This window comes from Pinus tabuliformis, chromosome 5_1, assembly GCF_031772625.1.
Source record: "Pinus tabuliformis cultivar Carrire ecotype Pingquan chromosome 5_1, CPIR1, whole genome shotgun sequence".
NCBI classification, from domain to species: Eukaryota; Viridiplantae; Streptophyta; class Pinopsida; order Pinales; family Pinaceae; genus Pinus; species Pinus tabuliformis.
This window is the reverse complement of record NC_142305.1, coordinates 288,994,307-289,012,869: the sequence shown is the minus strand read 5'-3', so window position 1 is coordinate 289,012,869 and position 18,563 is coordinate 288,994,307. Positions and strand designations below refer to the sequence as shown.

Below are 18,563 nucleotides of genomic sequence, written 5' to 3'. Positions count from 1 at the left end.
AGTAGTGAAGCACGCAGGAAATCTAGCCGGCAGATTCGACTACCTGAAAGGTACAAGGACTATGCTCTCATGACCAATGCTTTGAATGTCATAGAACCCATGCATTTTAATGAAGCTATTGAATATGAAGAGTGGAGAAAAGTTATGGATGAAGAATATGAATCTATGATTAAAAATAAAACCTCGGAATTGACTGAAATTCCTAAAGGAAAAGAGCCCATATATAGGATGCAAATGGCTATACAAACCCAAGTTTAAAGAAGATGGAAGTATAGATAAATATAAAGCTAGATTGGTCGCAAAAGGGTACTCTTAGAAAGAGGATTGATTATGCAGAAACACTTGAACCTGTATCTAAATTGAACACTATTAATTTGTTAATTACGTTACCTACAAAGTATCATTGGAATTTGCAGCAACTAGATGTAAAATCTTCTTTTTTGAATGTTGACTTAAAGAAGGAGGTGTATTTGACACAACCTGAAAGGTTTGTAAAAAAAGGGTAGGATTATTTAGTTTGTAGATTAAGGAAAGCTTTGTATGGGCTGAAACATGCACCTAGGTCATGGTATCAAAAGATAGATTCTTTCTTTTTCCAGTAGGGTTTTATGAGAAGTCAAAGTGATCCAAATTTGTATACCAAATTTGATGCAAAGGGGTATGTGGTGTTGATTTCTTTATATGTTGATGACTTAATCATTACAGGAAATTCAGTGAAGTTAATTAATGAAATTAAGATGCAGATGTCACAAGTATTTGAGATGAAAGATCTTGGTGAGTTGCATCACTGTTTAGGCCTTGAAGTTTGGTGAGATGTTGGCCAGACTTTTATTTCACAGGGTAAGTTTGCTAGAGAAGTGTTTAAAATGTTTAATATGGATTAGTGCAAAGATACTTTTGTTCCTATGCAATAAAATGTGAAGCTTCATCTTGATGATGGTTCAAAAGAGGTTGATGGTACATTTGACAGACATGTAGTTGGAAGTCTGAATTATCTTACTACCACTAGACCTGATATTGCATATTCAGTTAATGTGCTGAGTCAATTTATGACCAGACCTTTAAAAATCCATTGGATAGCAACGAAAGAAGTACTCAGGTATCTTAAAGGTATAATTGGTTTTGGTCTTAAATATACCCATTCATTTGGTGTTAAGAGGATAGGTTACTTATATTTAGATTGGGCCAGTAATCCGGATGATAGAAGATCTACTACAGGTTATGCATTCAGTGTTGGATATAAGATTATTTCATGGAGTAGCAAGAATAACCCAACTGTATCCTTTTCATCTACAGAGACATAATATAAAGCTTTTTGTGCAACAACTTGTGAAGTTGTTTGGTTGATGCAAGTTCTTCAAGATGTTGGAGAAGAACAAAAGCATACTATAGTGATCAAGTGTGAAAACCAGAGCTCAATTAAGTTGGAAAATAATTTGATTTTTCATGCAAGGACAAAGCATGTTGATGCCCAAATTCATTTTATTAGAGCTAAGGAAATTTTTATTGAATATTGTAATACTTGTGAAAATGTCGCTGACATTTTCACAAAACCCCTTGCGAATATCAAATTTGAATCATTTAGAGAGGTGCTAGGTTTGGAAATCAATCCTTTCTCCATTTAGGGGGGAACTTGAAAATCATGGAGAAACAGATTTTTATTTACATGTTTTCTTCAATTACAAATTAGTTCCTAATTTCTAGGAATTAGTTCTAACTATCCTAGTCCTATGCATCTTTATAAAGATGTAATTGATTATGTTAATTTAATGAATATATTCACAGTTGCGGGCAACCTCAGGTCTCGTCTCTTAAGGTTTACCAATTTCATTTATCTCTTAGTCTTCCTTTCTTTCTAGTAGGAAGGTTGTTAAGGTCGATGGACAATTTTGTGGGGGCTTGAAGAAAGCGTGCAACTTGATCCTTTTTACTATTTTGGAATAATATCATCCTCCCCCAAAATGCCCCATGTGTTCAAATATTCCCCCAAGAGAATGAATACCCAATAATATGGTACATAATGCAAAAAAATTATCGACCGTTCATCAATCTTGTTAACTTGCATCAATCTTGTTCACTTGGAATCACGTAATAACTATCATTTCAAGTTTTTGGGTAGTTTAAAATATTCATCTAAGTTTATAAGGCATGGCTCGGTTTGAGAATCACGTAATAACTTTCATTTCAAGTTTTTGGGTAGTTTAAAATATTCATCTAAGTTTTCCTTTTCAACTAGATGCACGTGGTAAGGGTGGAATGCAGTGGATATATCTCCTTCGCATTACTATCCTCTGCATCCACATTGCCATTTCGGAGGAAGTTCAACACGCGGAGGTACTTCGCACTCATCACAATGAATGAATTTCCTCTGGAATGGCAATTCAAGCAGTACAGAGAGAAATGTGAACAAAATGGTTTTAAATGGATCTCGACCCCCACATCCTTACGTGTATTAGAAAAATATGTGACAGTATTTTATTAGAGCAATGTTTAAATATTAGAGCATTTGAGATGTTTTCTTCTATTTCAAAGCTAATAGCTCGAGCGAAACAACGAAGCCAATCGCTATAACAAACCCCCATTTCAACAGGGAAACCTGAAACCATACCCACAATGAAGCTTTCAGAAAAATCCGATGGCACAGGACTTGTAAGGAATCCATCTCACCCTTATTTGAAAAATCCGATGGCACAGGACTTGTAAGGAATCCATCTCACCCTTATTTGATATTGAACGAGCGCCCGCCATTGTTGCCTCTCACTGCAAAAATGATAACCAAGGAAAAATATGATAAAGCATGTAGAGATAAAGAAGCAAAAATAATGGAATGCCATAACAGAGAGCTCAAATCCGGAATCCATTCTTTACAGGTAGGTTCTTCTCTTCTCATCATAAACAAATTCCTTGAAAAAAAACAGAAACAATATTAATGTAGTTGAAAATGATGATATGAAAGTGATTTATTGTGTGCTCTCAAAGGAAAGTTGAAAATGGTACACTAAATGAGGTATATCCAAGCAGCCACCAACTCGCAATTGGTTCATATTGTACTTTTTTCACACCTAGATAAATAGTTTTATGGCCCATACGGAATGGGCAGCTGCATATTTGTTATGTAACTTTTACTTAGTCTCTATGAGCTAATTCTTTAACCAAATGCATCTGTGCTTATATAAAGTTATGGAACTAGTTTTCTCCATAAGCCTTTGGTGTTACATAGTAGTGGAAATAACATGTAACTCTTTTTCTTCGCATTTATATTGCCATTTTGGAGGAAATTCATTGTGTAGAATGTGGAGCTTGAACAATGTTGATATAGTTGAAAATGTGATAGGGTTGAAAACGATTAGTGTGAGAGTGATTTTTTTGTATGTTATTGAAGCAAAATTGAAACCAACACACTACAAGAGGTTTATCCAAGAAATAACCAAATAGCAATTTAATCATATTGTATCTTTTGACACCTACATAAATAGTTTTATGGCCCATAGAAAATGTGCGGCTGCATATTTGTTATGTAACTTTTACTTTGTCTCGTTGAGCTCATTCTTTAAAAAAATGCATTTGTGCATATATAAATGTATGGAACCAATTTTCTCCATAAGCCTTTGGCATTATTTAGTAGTGGAAATAACATGTAACTCTTATTGTCTAGATCTGCATTGTCATTATGAATGAAGTTCATTGTGCGGAGCATGGAGGTCCTCCACACTCCACACAATGAACTTCCTTCAAAATGGAAATGAAAAGTTTGAGCAATGTAGAGGAGTGTAATGTGAAGGAATGCTATCCTCCACATACTCCACACTCTGCACAATTAACTTCCTCCGAAATGGCAATGCAAAGTTTGAGCAATGAAGAGGAGTGAAATCAGGAGCAGATCTATCCTTCACATTCCAAAAGATCAAAAATAATGTTGATATATTTGAAAATGTGAACTAGTTCAAAAGAATGAGTATGGAAGTGATTTCTTGTGTGTTCTTGGTGAAAATTTGAAAACGATACACTACAAGAGGTCTATCCAAGGAGTGACCAACTTTCATTTTGATCATATATATATTTTTTTACATCTACATAAATATTGTTATGGCCCATACCAAATGGGTGGCTGCATATTTCTTAGGTAACTTTTACTTTGTCTCTTTTAGCTCATTCTTTAACAAAATTCTTTTGTTCTTGTATAAAAGCATGGAACCAATTTTCTCCATATGCCTTGGCATTATATAGTAGTGGAAATAATGTGTAACTCTTATGATGAGGAGAAAGGGAGTGCCGGGAAAGTCAAGGTCATTGGATTTCTATGTAAAAATTCATGAATCCAGCATAGTACAGAGGTGCATAGGTTAACTTCATGAGTTTAGAAGTGCGAAGCTTTGCACAACCAGAGAAACTATCTCTCTTCCACACAATTATTGTAACACATAAATTGAGGTTCTTGATTGTTAGTTCTTATCTATGATTTTGGGAATATTGAGGTTATTACGATGAATAGGTGGAAGGCACACATTTTGTTTACAAAAATGCAGAGTGCATAGGTGTGGAGAAGTGTGTTTAGCGATACCTCTATAGATGAATTTTATTATGCAGAGTGCGAAGTTTGTGTGGAAGCGGGAATAATGAAAGATTATGGAAACAAAGCATCCTTGAATAAAGATAAAATGCAAACCTCACATTGTCTTAATCAATTACTTAGCGATAGAGGTATGTACTATGTTGCATTGTAGCTATTAATATTTCTATCCATTGCTCTCGCTAGAATTAGTATTATATAAACACATTATACCATTACAAATAAAAACTTGAAGTATATGAAAAGGCTAAATATGAATTTTTATCATGCCTTGAGTTCATGATGAAAAAACTAAGTGGCCAATTATACACTAGTACCTTTGGAAAAAGTGTGATGACATGGACCAAATAAATAAGAAATTTGAAATCATTTAAATTTTATTAAAAAAATGAAAAAATTTAAATGCTTGCTCTAAACATGAGAAGGGACAGCAACTATTTCATGTGATCTGTTGTCAACTATTTCATGTGATGTGTTGACTCCAATAAGTGTAAGTAGGTCAGACATTGTAGGCCATTTCTTCTCTGGAAATGGAGGTATTTGTTCTACTAAATTTAGATTACATTAGTATTTGGATTCAAATAAAATTTATAAAATTGGTATAACCATGTGAAAAATATGATCAACAGAGGAGAAAAAGTGATTTTTTTAGTATTTAAACACTCAAAAATAATTCACAATAAAGGACAATAATATACACAATAGTATATAATAGAGTTGCGGATTTGTAACTCAAATTCTGATTCCTTGAATGCCTTGAGGGTACAAGAATAAATGGACCTAAAACAATCATGGAGTATCCTCTAGAAAGATCATGGATAATTATCTAATATGATCACATATAATTTTTTAGAAGGACCTTTGAGAATGATAATTATGGTTATGCTAATTTTAGCTTACACATGTGCACCAATAATTTTACTAAATTTAGACTCTATTGGAAACTTCTAGAAACTATCAGCCAACTAGGAGTATTTGCCACACTCCAAGACTCCCCCTTAATTACAAACACTACCAACTAGGAGTATTTAACACACTCCAATACTCCCCCTTAATTACAAACACTACTACATGTTGGTCTAAGTCTTCGCTAGGATTACACGTAATCAAATTTTGTTTTTTATTTATTAATTATTTTATACTTTTACATGCTAGTGCACATTTTTTTCATATCTATGATGTATAAATGTTTTTTCCAAACTTTGTATTCTATAGAAACTTTTTTATTCTTTTTTTTTCTTTTCAGTGTTATTCTAGTTTTCTTCTTCAATATTTATTCTTCTTCAATGTTATTTCCACCTGGTTATTCTTATACATCTACTTTTACTTCAACTACTACTGATTGAATTGTTTAATAAACCTTTTTAAGATAAAAGAAAACATCATTTTCTTTCATCTTCTCTTCTATTGTTGTAATAGCTTCAACAACTCTTATTGTTACTTCAAAATTTTTTATTCCTTTTTTTTATGGTCTTTATGATGGCTTTTCCATACTCACTTTCCTTCTCATCATAATTGGGCTTTCTGTTGAAATTATAACTAGGTTTGGTATTCATAATTATTGTACTTGTATAAATATGTATTTTCATGTAAAAGCAAAAAGACGATATTTTTTATTATTACTTTTATTATCAAGCATGTTCTTCATGATTTGTTTTGGTAAAAAAAAAAGTTTTAAAGGGTGTGCTTATTGTGACCCTTGTGAAAAGAAAAAAAATTGAATTTTTGTAAGTGTTATTTGTCCTTCCTAGTTGCCAAGTTTTACCACGAGGAAGGTAAGTCCGCCTACCCAAAATAAATGTCCTTTCAGAGGCAAGAACAACTATATATTGGAACCTATCCTCCAACAATTGGCAACCAATTCAGTGATCTTTTGTGGAAAAGTAATTCAGGTTTGTCGTAGATATCGAGGTACATATGCGAGCTACCTATGGAAGATTATGAGGCACATATATTCAATTTTCTGAAGCACATATATCCAATATTCATGAGGCACTTGATTGAGCATTTTGTAGCATATGAACAAAATTCTAAGGCACAAATAATCTGAGCTTTCTAAGGAACCATACTTCTGAAGTATCCAAGTTATTTGTGGTAGCATTTTTCTGTGATTATACAAGCTTCCAAAGAGACAAAACTTATGGGAAAACATATGGAATCTTGATATACCTCATGTGGACACTTATTTGGAGGGTTGACTTGGAAATTGGATTTTCTAGTAAGTTAGATGTGACATGGAATTCTCTTGTCGATGAAGAATATATAAGGAAAGGATTAATGGGTTTTAGCCTTGTGGTTTTTTCCTTAGCCTCTAGGATAAACTCTTGTGTTTCTTGTGTCTTATATTTGAATGATAATTTCTTGATGAGTATTAAATAAAAACTAAGAAGAACACTAAACATATTCACAATTAATTACCATGTTTAGAAATTTTCTCTTATATTATAATTTCAACATGGTATGAGAGCTAGTGAAACGATCTGAATATTGAATCTATGGTCTGAGTAGAAGCTTGAAGTTTTGAATAGTTTTGAAGGGCCAATATTACAACTCTATGGTGTGATGTTTTGTGAAATCTATAAATCTAAATAGTATTTCTCTATGAAAACTAGAAATATATCTAAGTTTGTAAAAGAACCATAAAAGGAATATAGTAGTGTTCCTTACTTAAGTTCCTTGTTTATGAAGTAAGGTTCTGTATAAATATGACTTTATAAATAAGACATTCATCTTCTCTCAAGAAGAACTCGTGTATGCAACATATGAATTGTCCATCTCTAAAATGCATGAAGTACCCAAGCAAGATAAGAAGGTCGAAGTATAGTAAGATAAAAAGACATTTGTATCCCCTTGTTGAAGGAAGAAATGAAGGACGAAGTATAGTCATAGTTTATGTAATGTATTCTTTTGTTTATTGTAGAAAATGCTAGAAATGATGTGAAGGAAATTGATATTCAAGTTTTATATGTGAACCCTCTAGTATACTACACATTGCTACATCATTTTTGCATCCATAAATTGATATCAAAGCACAAGTATTGTACTCTATTATTTGGTGGAGTATAGGAACATGACACATGTTGATGTGTATGAATATCAATACTTATTGTGAAAAATTGGAGTGCAAGGATCAATCAATGACTATTACTAGACATGATGTCTGGATAGAGAAGGTTGCTAAGAGGGTGTTTGTTGGAGAATATTCACGCATCTTATTTTATATGACTGTTCTATATAATTTTGTTTAGAACAAGTTCAAATTGTAATTTCAATGGTGGGGTGAGAGAGGCCCTCTTTGATTTTTCATCTTCAATCTATAGATATGAGATTGAAGCCTTCTTTTGAGTGAGATATCTCACTCTCTTTTTCTCCCTTCATTTAATATGATGAAAGAAATCCAACACTTTGAAACTTTATGGGTTTAGACATTTAAATGTTTCCAACATTGTGATCAATTTGGCCATGTGAAAGATCACTATTTTAATCTTCACCCTCATAAGAATTGTGGAAAACACATTGAACATTCAAATAAATTCTCTAGAAATAAGACTCTTGCAAGAAAATAATTCACCTTGGATCAATTTCTTCTTGGCAATGGTATTCAACCACCAAGAAGAAATATCGGTCATACCTTAGAGTTCAATCTCAAGTATTGACACGTCTTGTAGTGGATATATCTTCATCTTCTAACATTGTATCTAACAAGGGGGGAATTTATGATGAACTACTAGATTTGAATATACGTCAAGCAAGCTCGAGCCATAGACTTAACCAGAGCCAATTGCCAAAGCCTAGAGCCAAAATTAGTCATAGTCATATTTAAAGTTATAACCAAAAATAAATCATGCTCCATGAGTGTGTTTTTGGTTAGTGGTCATCCCTAAAACACCACTGGCAGAAGACTTATGTTTATGCTACATCAATTTGGGGTCATCTTTCAATCATCACCAAACAACACTTCCACTTCACATAAGACTTCGGTTTCTAATTAGATTCAGAACTATTCTAGAAATTGCTTCAAGTTTTAGCTCCAAAGTTGGTGTCATCCTTAAACCACCACCGATGGAAACCTTGAGTTCTTCTACCTCATTTGTTTTGTATTGTTCCTTAAACCACCATTTCAGAGATCACATTTAGTCATTAGCTACCATGCATTTTTGTATTTCAGCTCTCTTATTGGACTTACATATGCCCCTTTGGATTAAGGGGGGAATGTTGGGCATGTTATATGTTAGGATTTGTGTGGAGGAATTCCAACAGTCACAAAATTCCAAGAGACATATTAAATCACAATATTTATCCTAATTCTTCCTATTAATTTTATGTGTGTTTCAACAACAAAAACAATTTACTACAAATGAATGATCTCATTGCAAAGTTATTTGGTTTCTTTCTTATCACAAAGTTCCTACAACCTTCTACAAATATTGATAACACCAAGTTGGCAAATGTATTTGTACTGGCCACAAAAAAAAATTGCTATAAAACAAGGCTAATGATAACAAAAACAACATTACATATCCAGCTACTATACAAAGGAGACCAATACTCACGAGTTTGAATGCCCAACCAACAAGCAACCTTTTCATAGCCGCCAACTATAAAGGCACTAAATACATTACACTTTGAACCAAATAAACATGTGATCATTCTTCAATCATTTTAATAGAATTTTATTTTTTTAAATACTTAAAACCTTAAAATTTTAAGAATTATTATTATTATTATTAAAAAAAAACATTTTAATTAAAATAACTTTTCATCCTGAATTTTTGGAAAATGCGAATACCGCATCCACATAAACCTCCAATGTCAACTCTAATAAACAATTAAAATGTATACCATGATCCTCCAAAAGAAAAATTTGAGCGAACACTTATATAAATGATAGCAAAGTGTTGTTCTAACAAAACAATGGAGATGCCCACAATGAGAGGGCATATCTTTATATGTCAAGGAGCATTGCTACTTGTACCCACCGAACAGGTCTCCCCCAAAATGTCATCTCTTTTCAGTATGTAGTCAAGAGGCTCGTAAGTTCCCTCGAAACAACAAAACTGACCCAATATCTCAACGTGTTCATAATCGTGAAGGGTTGACACTAACCTATCCTTTGGCATTCACAGTGAAAATTTTGCTACAGTTCTCCATGGAAATTTTTGAGCCAAATCGATGTATGACTAGTAGAGGGTGTACGAAATGAATCAGTTATGTCTGTATGGTAAGGAACCACTAAGAGTGTAGCCTAATTTTCAATGGGAGGGACTAACCTACCATAGAGCCTGAATAATTGCGTCGACAGAATGTTGATATTTCTTAACAGAGACTTCCCAGAGATTTGAAATTCTTCAGCCAAGCCAAAAAATAATGAGGGAATTCATTATTAATTTGAAAATAGTACTCCAGCCTAACTATTTACCAACACGGTGTCCATAGCCTACAACATTGAGTTTCGAACAAGCCTATGATGTTATCATTAAGACAACAATAATATCCTCAACCATTGGCGCTAGTAATAGGCTCGAGACTAAGATCTTGATTGTTCCTTGTGGAGTCTAAGGATCAATACAATGTGATAACGAAGGTTCATGCAGGAATGGTGCTTAATGAGCACATAACGATAAAAAATTATCGTGGTGTTGAAGATCATAGACGTTCAGAAATCCCAATGCAACTAGCAATGCAGAGTGGATTTATTGAACCAAAATTTGATGGAAAGGTAAAGGAGAGGAAACTTAAAATTTGCACTCAAAACAATAGCACTAGTTGCGACTCTTCAATTGATCACATAAATTTAGCTTTTCACATACAACTATCCATAGAGTTTCGGCTCTTTCCTTTTACATACACTTGATTTGACTTGACTTGACATGATTACAATGAACCCACATAGGGTATTTATGCTTTTCAACTAGTGACTCACTCAAAATAACTTCAACATGAAAACACACACTATATTTTTCTTTTCCCAAAATAAGGTTGAACTCAAAATCACTCAACTTGACTCAGTTAACTCACACTCTAAATTTGGACTGCATTTAACTCAACTGATCTCTTCCTGCATCACTCAAATAGGATATTACTAAATCTTCATGCGGAGGTAATTACTATTTCCAACACTCCCCCTTAATTACGACCGTATGACCCAACATAACTCAATAATAGGCTTACAATATAAATTACCTCAATCATCAGCCAAACATGCATGCTAATCTAAGTCTCAACCATGATTACAAAGTCTTAAAACTTTAACAATTTTTTTTGTTTCTTTTAAATTCTATATCCTAGAAATTGCTTCATTCTTTGTTGCACTTTCTTGCTGTAGGATTTCTTCACTTGATGTTGCTAAAATTTGTCTTTGACTTGTCTTCAATTTGTTCTGAAAAACAATATAATCATGTCTTCCACACCTTCCTCTTCAAATATTCGTTCAATCATGGACTGTTGTCACAACTCTTCATCTTCAAATTGTCTTGTTTCCACTGTTTTTTGTGCTTCATATTCCTAACTTTCTTTCTTCCATATTTCTTGATATTGGAATCTTATCTCTTCTGGACTCCATCACTCAAAAATTGTTTCAATGCTTTCATCTTTGTCTTCGAAAACATCCATCTCTTTCACTTCACTTTTATCATATGGTACTTATTTTTTCTTGTACTCTGCACACTCAAGATCAATGTTAGAAATATCTTCTTTATGCTCTACATTGAGAGCTTCTTTTCTTCATCTTCTTTCTCTGCATTCTTTTGTTTTGTCATTGCATCATAATCTTCATTTTCTGCCTTTTTACCAACCTTTGCTGCTGCAAACATGTTGTCTTCCACTTGGTTTCTAAACACAAGTGGGCTTCTCACCACATAACAACATATCAATAAGCGTTTTTTGTTGTACCATATGCAACCACTCATCACTAGTTAATGGTTCTTCATCAAATTTAACATCAACATAATTTTCATCCACTCTATTGTGGGATATCCGAGCATGCATTTTCTCATTAACAATTTCAACTTAACTAAATTCATCAGTGGCGGCTAGATTCACCAATTCACATCTCACTTTGCAGTCATCATCCACATGTGTTTTACCACTGTAGGATTCACCATGATTTGCACCTTTCACATTACAATGGAGTCCTTGAGAATTGATATGCTCTTGCTCTACTTCAGACATAGAGGCTTCGACTTCCCTCTCTACAATCTTTGTTACATATTCTTCTTCCATATGCATGCCTGCATAATGGGTTTTAGTTTTATAGTATTCATGACCATCATCCACTTTTGAGTGAGATTATTCAAGCTTTGTTGTCTTCTTAGATCCTTTCTCATCTACTCTGAGATCTGCCACTGACTGAACAAATTGTGACGCATCTTACTGCTGCATGTCACTCACCCTTGCACCAAATTCTTCTTCCAGGATCTTCCATGCTTCCTCGAAAGTTGTAGCTTTTGTTACCTTGCAAAAAAACTTCTCACCCAATCTCTGTTTTATAAAATCCAATGCTAAAGCATCACATACTTCATCACATAGGCTATTAGACTAGTACTCAATTAACTCTTTAGTTCGAAGAAAAGTTACCATTTTGATAACCCAAAAATCAAAATATTTATTAGTAAACATAAGAAGTGGTAGCAGATCCACGCTACACCAATCACCCTTGACCTCTCTTTTGTCTTCTACTACACTTTTCAGTTCCTCGACTCGGGCCTGAAATTTTCCAATTATGACAAGGATCTTTGTCTCTTCTTTCTTTTAATCTGCTTTAGTTACGCCTTGCGACTTGTGATTGTTGTATTTCCTCTGTCTTATAGCTACTTTCCTGATTCCCTCTCTACAATATTTGTTACATATTCTTCTTCCATATGCATCCCTGCATAATGGGTTTTAGTTTTATAGTCTTCATGACCATCATCCACTTTTGAGGGAGATTCTTCAAGCTTTGTTGTCTTCTTAGATCCTTTCTCATCTACTCTGAGATTTGCCACTGACTCAACAAATTGTGACACATCTTATTACTGCATGTCACTCACCCTTGCACCAAATTCTTCTTCCAGGATCTTCCATGCTTCCTCAGAAGTTGTAGCTTTTTACCTTGCAAAAAAACTTCTCACCCAATCTCTGTTTTATAAAATCCAATGCTAAAGCATCACATACTTCATCACATAGGCTATTAGACTAGTACTCAATTAACTCTTTAGTTCGAAGAAAAGTTAGCGTTTTGATAACCCAAAAATTAAAATATTTATTAGTAAACATAAGAAGTGGTAGCAGATCCACGCTACACCAATCACCCTTGATCTCTCTTTTTTCTTCTACTACACCTTTTAGTTCCTCGGCTCGGGCTTGAAATTTTCTAATTATGACAAGGATCTTTCTCTTCTTTTTTTTTAATCTGCTTCAGTTACACCTTGCGACTTGTGATTGTTGTATTTCCTCTGTCTTATAGCTACTTTCCTGATTGCTTGAGGTTATCTTCCATATTCCCCCCAAAGAAATATGATTTTTAATATGTGCCCCCATAAAACATAATATTCACCTAAAAAACTATGTCATACTTGGCAAAACAAGAAAATTTTCAAACGAACAAAATTTACAAACGAACAGACTTTTCAAATCCATAAACTCTCTTTTCAATAAAACCATATTGATTTTTAATTCTCCAAAAATAACCACTTTCCAGAAAATACTACTAAACTCTTTAATCAGATCGATGCCAAACCTTCAAAATTTTCTCAAAAAACCCTTGATAAAATTTTTATTCTTCGAAAAACCCTTCTTTTAAAAACTTTATAAACTCCCTTTTAACAAAGCACTTTTATATTAATCATAGTGTAACTACAATTTTTTTTGCCCTGAAAATCATGGAAATTCTGGCAAGATTTTGATAAAATCCGGCAGGGATGTTTGTAAATCCACTTTAGCTCTCAAACTTCAAAGTTTTGGGTGTCCCAGAGGTTTTTGATGATATTGAACCCATTTACACCATCAAAAACATGATTCAAACATTGCAAGTGCAATATTTTTGGAAATTATTTTCCCCAGATTCCAGCCACTTTTGGCTAGCTGAGCAATTCCTCCACCTTGGTAGACACTTCCTTTATAAAAAAAATTCAAAAAACTTAATTTTTTTATTATTATCACTTCATAAATCTTTTGAAATGTTCAAAGAAAAATACACGTATTCGGCCCTCCTTTGAGCAACCACCACCAAATATTTGCTCTAAGAGCTGTAGTCATAGTAGCTGGATCATGGAACCCCAACTTGCCCTTGAGCATAAGCCGGCATTAAGTATCTCAAGCCATCAAGGACCACTTCTTTTCTAGACAAGTTCCACCCCAAAGAAAAGATCATCGAATTCTACAAAACTCTTGTATCATAGAGGATGGTGCCATCATTATAGAGCACATGTAGATAGTTAAAGCTTGTAGGACCGATTTCAAGAGCACTAATCTTCCAGCTATGTTAAGGGATCTAAATGTCCAACTTGTTCTGAAACTTTGATAGGAGCTCCTCCTATAGATTCCATTTGGTAGTGGTTGCTCAAAGGAGAGCCTAATATTTGAAAGATAATTTGGAAATATAAGTATTCCCCTCATGCAACTTAGGATAATCTAATTTGAAAAGATAAATTAATAAGATCTCTTACTTCCCCATCAATAATTTATTAATAAATTATTGATAGGAAAGTAAGAAAGCTTCTTCAAAAATAATTTAAAATCATATAATATATTGATTATTAAAAATTTTAATACTCTAAATTTATGTTAAAAAAAATTATATATATATATATATATATATATATATATGGGTATAAATGTAAGGAGAATTTTAAAGTAAAAATTATTAATTAAAATTTAAAACCATTAAATTAGAAACAAATTTGTTTGAAAAATAAACATTTTATTATTATATTAGAGTGTGTGTAAAAGTATTATTTAAAAATACAAAAGTTGAATATTTATTTTTATTAATTTTGATAAACTTAAATATTTTTTATTAAAACATAAGAGTTGCGTTTATTAAAGGAAAAAAACATATCATCAAATTATAATGATTTATATAATTTAAATTATGAAAAAATAAATTATAATGGAAAAGTTGAATCTACAATTCATTAATAAGGGTGGCTATTGTATGGTTATTTTAGTTTTAGAAAATGAAGTATTTTGTGGAGCTATCTGGATGGGTGGGTGGAGATATTTTATGGTTATTTTATTTTTGGAAAATGAAATATTTTTTGGGATTATTTGATATAGACTATGGAAAGGAAAGGAAAAGGGTCATCTCAGTGTGGAGAGGAAAAGAAGAGCCATTAGTTTATTATTTTATATATTATAATTTATAATTATATAATATTTTTATAAGTTGAGTTGATTTTATTTTAATAATTTAATGTTATATAAATAAATTAAATATATTTAATAATTAATATATAAAATAATTTTAAGGAGTAGTGTAATTTATAGATGAAATATACGTTCAGATTGTTGTTGTGTGAAATCATGACAAATTATAAAAAAAAATAGGATTGTAATTATTTTAACGGAGAAGAATGAATGAAACCATGATTCGACTTGCCTAGAATGCTTGATGTACAGGATCCCTTATCTTCCCAATAAGAAAAGCTTTTTCTGTGTGGAAGTTCGAGCTTTGACATAATAGAGAGAACTTGGCGACTCTCCTCCTTGGATTTGTCAATTCCACAACCCTTGAGTTGCAGCAATAATAGATCATTATATTTGGTGAAGAAGTCTTGAATTCTGTCCTAGTTCAGTGGATCCAATGACAGCAGCTCCACTTCGAGCAGATGTCCTTTCATCTCATCCTGTTTCCCGTAGAGTTCTTCAACCTTTTTCCAAATCTCATTGGGAGTATTGCAGGTAGGCCTCATCCATGCAGTTGAGGTACTTGGATTTCTCTATGGCTGAAGTGGGTTCCACTTCTGTTCCCGTAGAGTTCTTCAACCTTTTTCCAAATCTCATTGGGAGTATTGCAGGCAGGTCTGTAGCCATGGTAATCCTGTACAACCCTTTTTGAGCCTTTTTGAGGGAGGTATCGAGCCATTTGGTCCTTCCATTCGTGATAGTTGTACGGTGTTAGGATTGATGCTTTGGGAAACTCCAAGCTATAATACTAATACAAACTAGTAACTAGGATCCCCAGGGTGGAAATTACGGATTCTATAGAGGTGCAGTGATTTTTCCAACTCGGGGGAATCGAACCTGGGTCCAAACTCTGATACCATGTGGAGGTTTGCCGTTACACCAAAACCCAAGGTGTTGGTAAACGTTACAAACCAGTAACTAGGATCCCCAGGGTGGAAATTACGAATTCTATAGACGTGTTGTGATTTTTCCAACATTCTGATCCCTTATTGTTTCAATAAGCGAAGATTTTCTAATTCATCAAGCATAATATTAATAGTGGACATGCTCCTCAACTAGCAGAAGTAAACAGAGAAGTGCAGCTATTAGAATATAAGAATTCAATCAATTACAATTTCTAATATAATTAGACATTCAATCAAATACAAACAAAACTCATATATCTAATATGTTTCAGAATTGTGTCGGCTACATAAATACTTTGAAGCAGGTATAAATAAATAAATCTACATAAATACTTTGAAGAATGTATAAATAAATAGAAATAGCTATGTTTGAATCAAGAACATGGCTACCAATTATCCTTGGCTATCATTCCTTTGATAGTATAAAGTCTAACGCAAGCTTTGGCTGCAAACAGTAGAACATTAACCCAACGCACGAAAACATCCCTAAGATGGACCAAAATATAACTCGCTAACCTGATCTTCATTCTCTGTAGATTGAAATTGTTTGTTGTAATTACTGTTTTAAGATGTATAAAAAGCCCTCTTCTCAGATCCCCTGTTCAGATTATGGAAGTCACAAAACCAAATATACTCAGATTGCAAATATTTTAATTGGAAAATCAAAAGGCAGTATACGGCCTGGTTTCAGAAGTACAGAAACGATAGCTTTCGTTCAGTATAAAATTATAAAATATATATTTAATTGGCTTTAGGATGTATGAGAACTGAAAATCCCGATATTCAGATTATGGGTTTGGAGGAAGGCTCGGACGGGCGGGCTACAAATGAAAAGCTTTAGCGGATTGCAACTATTTTAAGGGAGAAGAATGAATGAAACCAGAATTCGACTTACCTCGAATGCGTGCTGTGTATGATCCCTTATCCTCCCTCTGCACCACCACCAAACTGAACCTTAGAATATTTATGCTCTAAACAAGGGAGTAAACCGGGAAGATTTGATTCGACTGGTCCCCTGTTCACCAAACCAAACCTACTAAGATTGCAAATATTTTAATTGGAAAATCAAAAGGCAGTATACGGCCTGGTTTCAGAAGTACAGATACGGTAGCTTTCGTTCAGTATAAAATTATAAAATATATATTTAATTTGGTTTAGGATGTATCAGAACTGAAACTCCCGATATTCAGATTATGGGTTTGGAGGAAGGCTCGGAAGGGGGGGTTACAAATGATGCCGTTTGTTCAGATTGTTGTTGTGTGGAAGGGCGGGCTACAAAGGATGCCGTTTGTTCAGATTGTTGTCGTGTGAAATCATAACAAACTATGAAAACCTTGAGCGGATTGCAACTATTTTAAGGGAGAAGAATGAATGAAACCGGGATTCGACTTACCTCGAATGCGTGCTGTGTATGATCCCTTATCCTCCCTCTGCACCACCACCAACTGAACCGTAGAATATTTATGCTCTTAAACGCGGGAGTAAACCGGGAAGATTTGATGCGTGTCCCTTATCCTCCCTCTGCACCACGATTATTGTCGCAATAAGTGAAGCTTTTCTGATGCATCAGGGAGAAGGGAGATAGTGTCACGCCATCACCGCAAAGACTATTAGAATAGTGTGACGCCATCACCGCAAAGACATTGGGTCATTTTTTTTACTACATGGTGAATAGGATTATAGAAAAGTTGTTGGGTGACATGCCAGGCATATATTTTTTTCTAGGACTCTTATTTCATAGCACTGTAAAAAAGTTTTCTAGGACTCTTATTTCATAGGACCATAAAAAAGTTTTCTAGGACTCTTATTTCATAGGATTATAAAAAAGTTGTTGACTGACATGCCAGGCATTTATTTTTCGCTTCTTTTTCTAGGACTCTTATTTCATAGGACTATAAAAAAAAATTGTTGATTGACATACCAGGCATTTACTTTTCGCCTTCCTTCTCCAGACTACTATCTCGATTCCCATGCTGTTTCAGAATTATTAAAACAGTGTGAAGCCTCGACCCCAAAGTCAATGTCGTATCTCACAATGCGTCTCCTTACCGCAAAGCCATTGTCGTCTCTCACAATGCATATCCAACGAAATTTCGGCCTTGTCAATTTTTCTCCGCTTTGCACCCTTTCAATTATTGTACTGCGAGTTTCATTAGATTCACAAATGTTTTTTTTCCACGTGCACATGGGTTAGGTTATTTATATAAAAAGAAATGCGTTAGGTTATTTATTTATTTTTTTTTCCAGAACGAAAAAGCTGAGATGTACTGTACTATATTGAGTCCCTATATAAGTCGAGATGTACTATACTGAGTCCCTATATAAGTCGAGATGTATATAAGTCGAGATGTACTATACTGAGTCCCTATCAGGGGTTAAATTTGACGCCCGTCTGCCCGTTTTTAGCGATTTTACACGTAAAATACGTTCACCTTTCAAATATCCACGTCAACCGTAACTGGCTATTAATTTTTAAAACCGTCAATTTGACGGGCAGGTTTGTAAATGAAAAGTTTTAAGTTTTTTTTTAATAATTTTTTGATATATATATATTATATATATATTTAACATACAAGTTCCAGGCTCCAGCGTGCAAGTCGGGATTCGGGAATCGGGATCGGACCGTCTGTAGTACGCTGTATGTTGTAAGTTGGCGTGACGCGTCCACGGTCCACCAACTTTCACCAATTGAAATAAATTCTGAG

At 33.7% G+C, this 18,563-nt stretch overlaps 1 long non-coding RNA gene across 2 annotated transcripts; it reads right to left on the bottom strand.

Moving 5' to 3' along the window:
- Nucleotides 1-2,667: 2,667 nt before the first annotated feature.
- On the bottom strand, nucleotides 2,668-17,448 carry LOC149164476 (uncharacterized). 2 transcript variants are annotated; one of them, XR_016260241.1, is made up of 4 exons: nucleotides 17,252-17,448; nucleotides 16,754-16,873; nucleotides 16,375-16,456; nucleotides 2,676-2,760 (listed from the first exon to the last, which is right to left on the bottom strand). It is a non-coding gene; the product is annotated as an uncharacterized LOC149164476 (long non-coding RNA). The 2 variants fall into 2 exon arrangements; XR_016260240.1 differs by lacking the exon at nucleotides 16,375-16,456 and having other exon boundaries at nucleotides 2,668-2,760.
- Nucleotides 17,449-18,563: the final 1,115 nt, after the last annotated feature.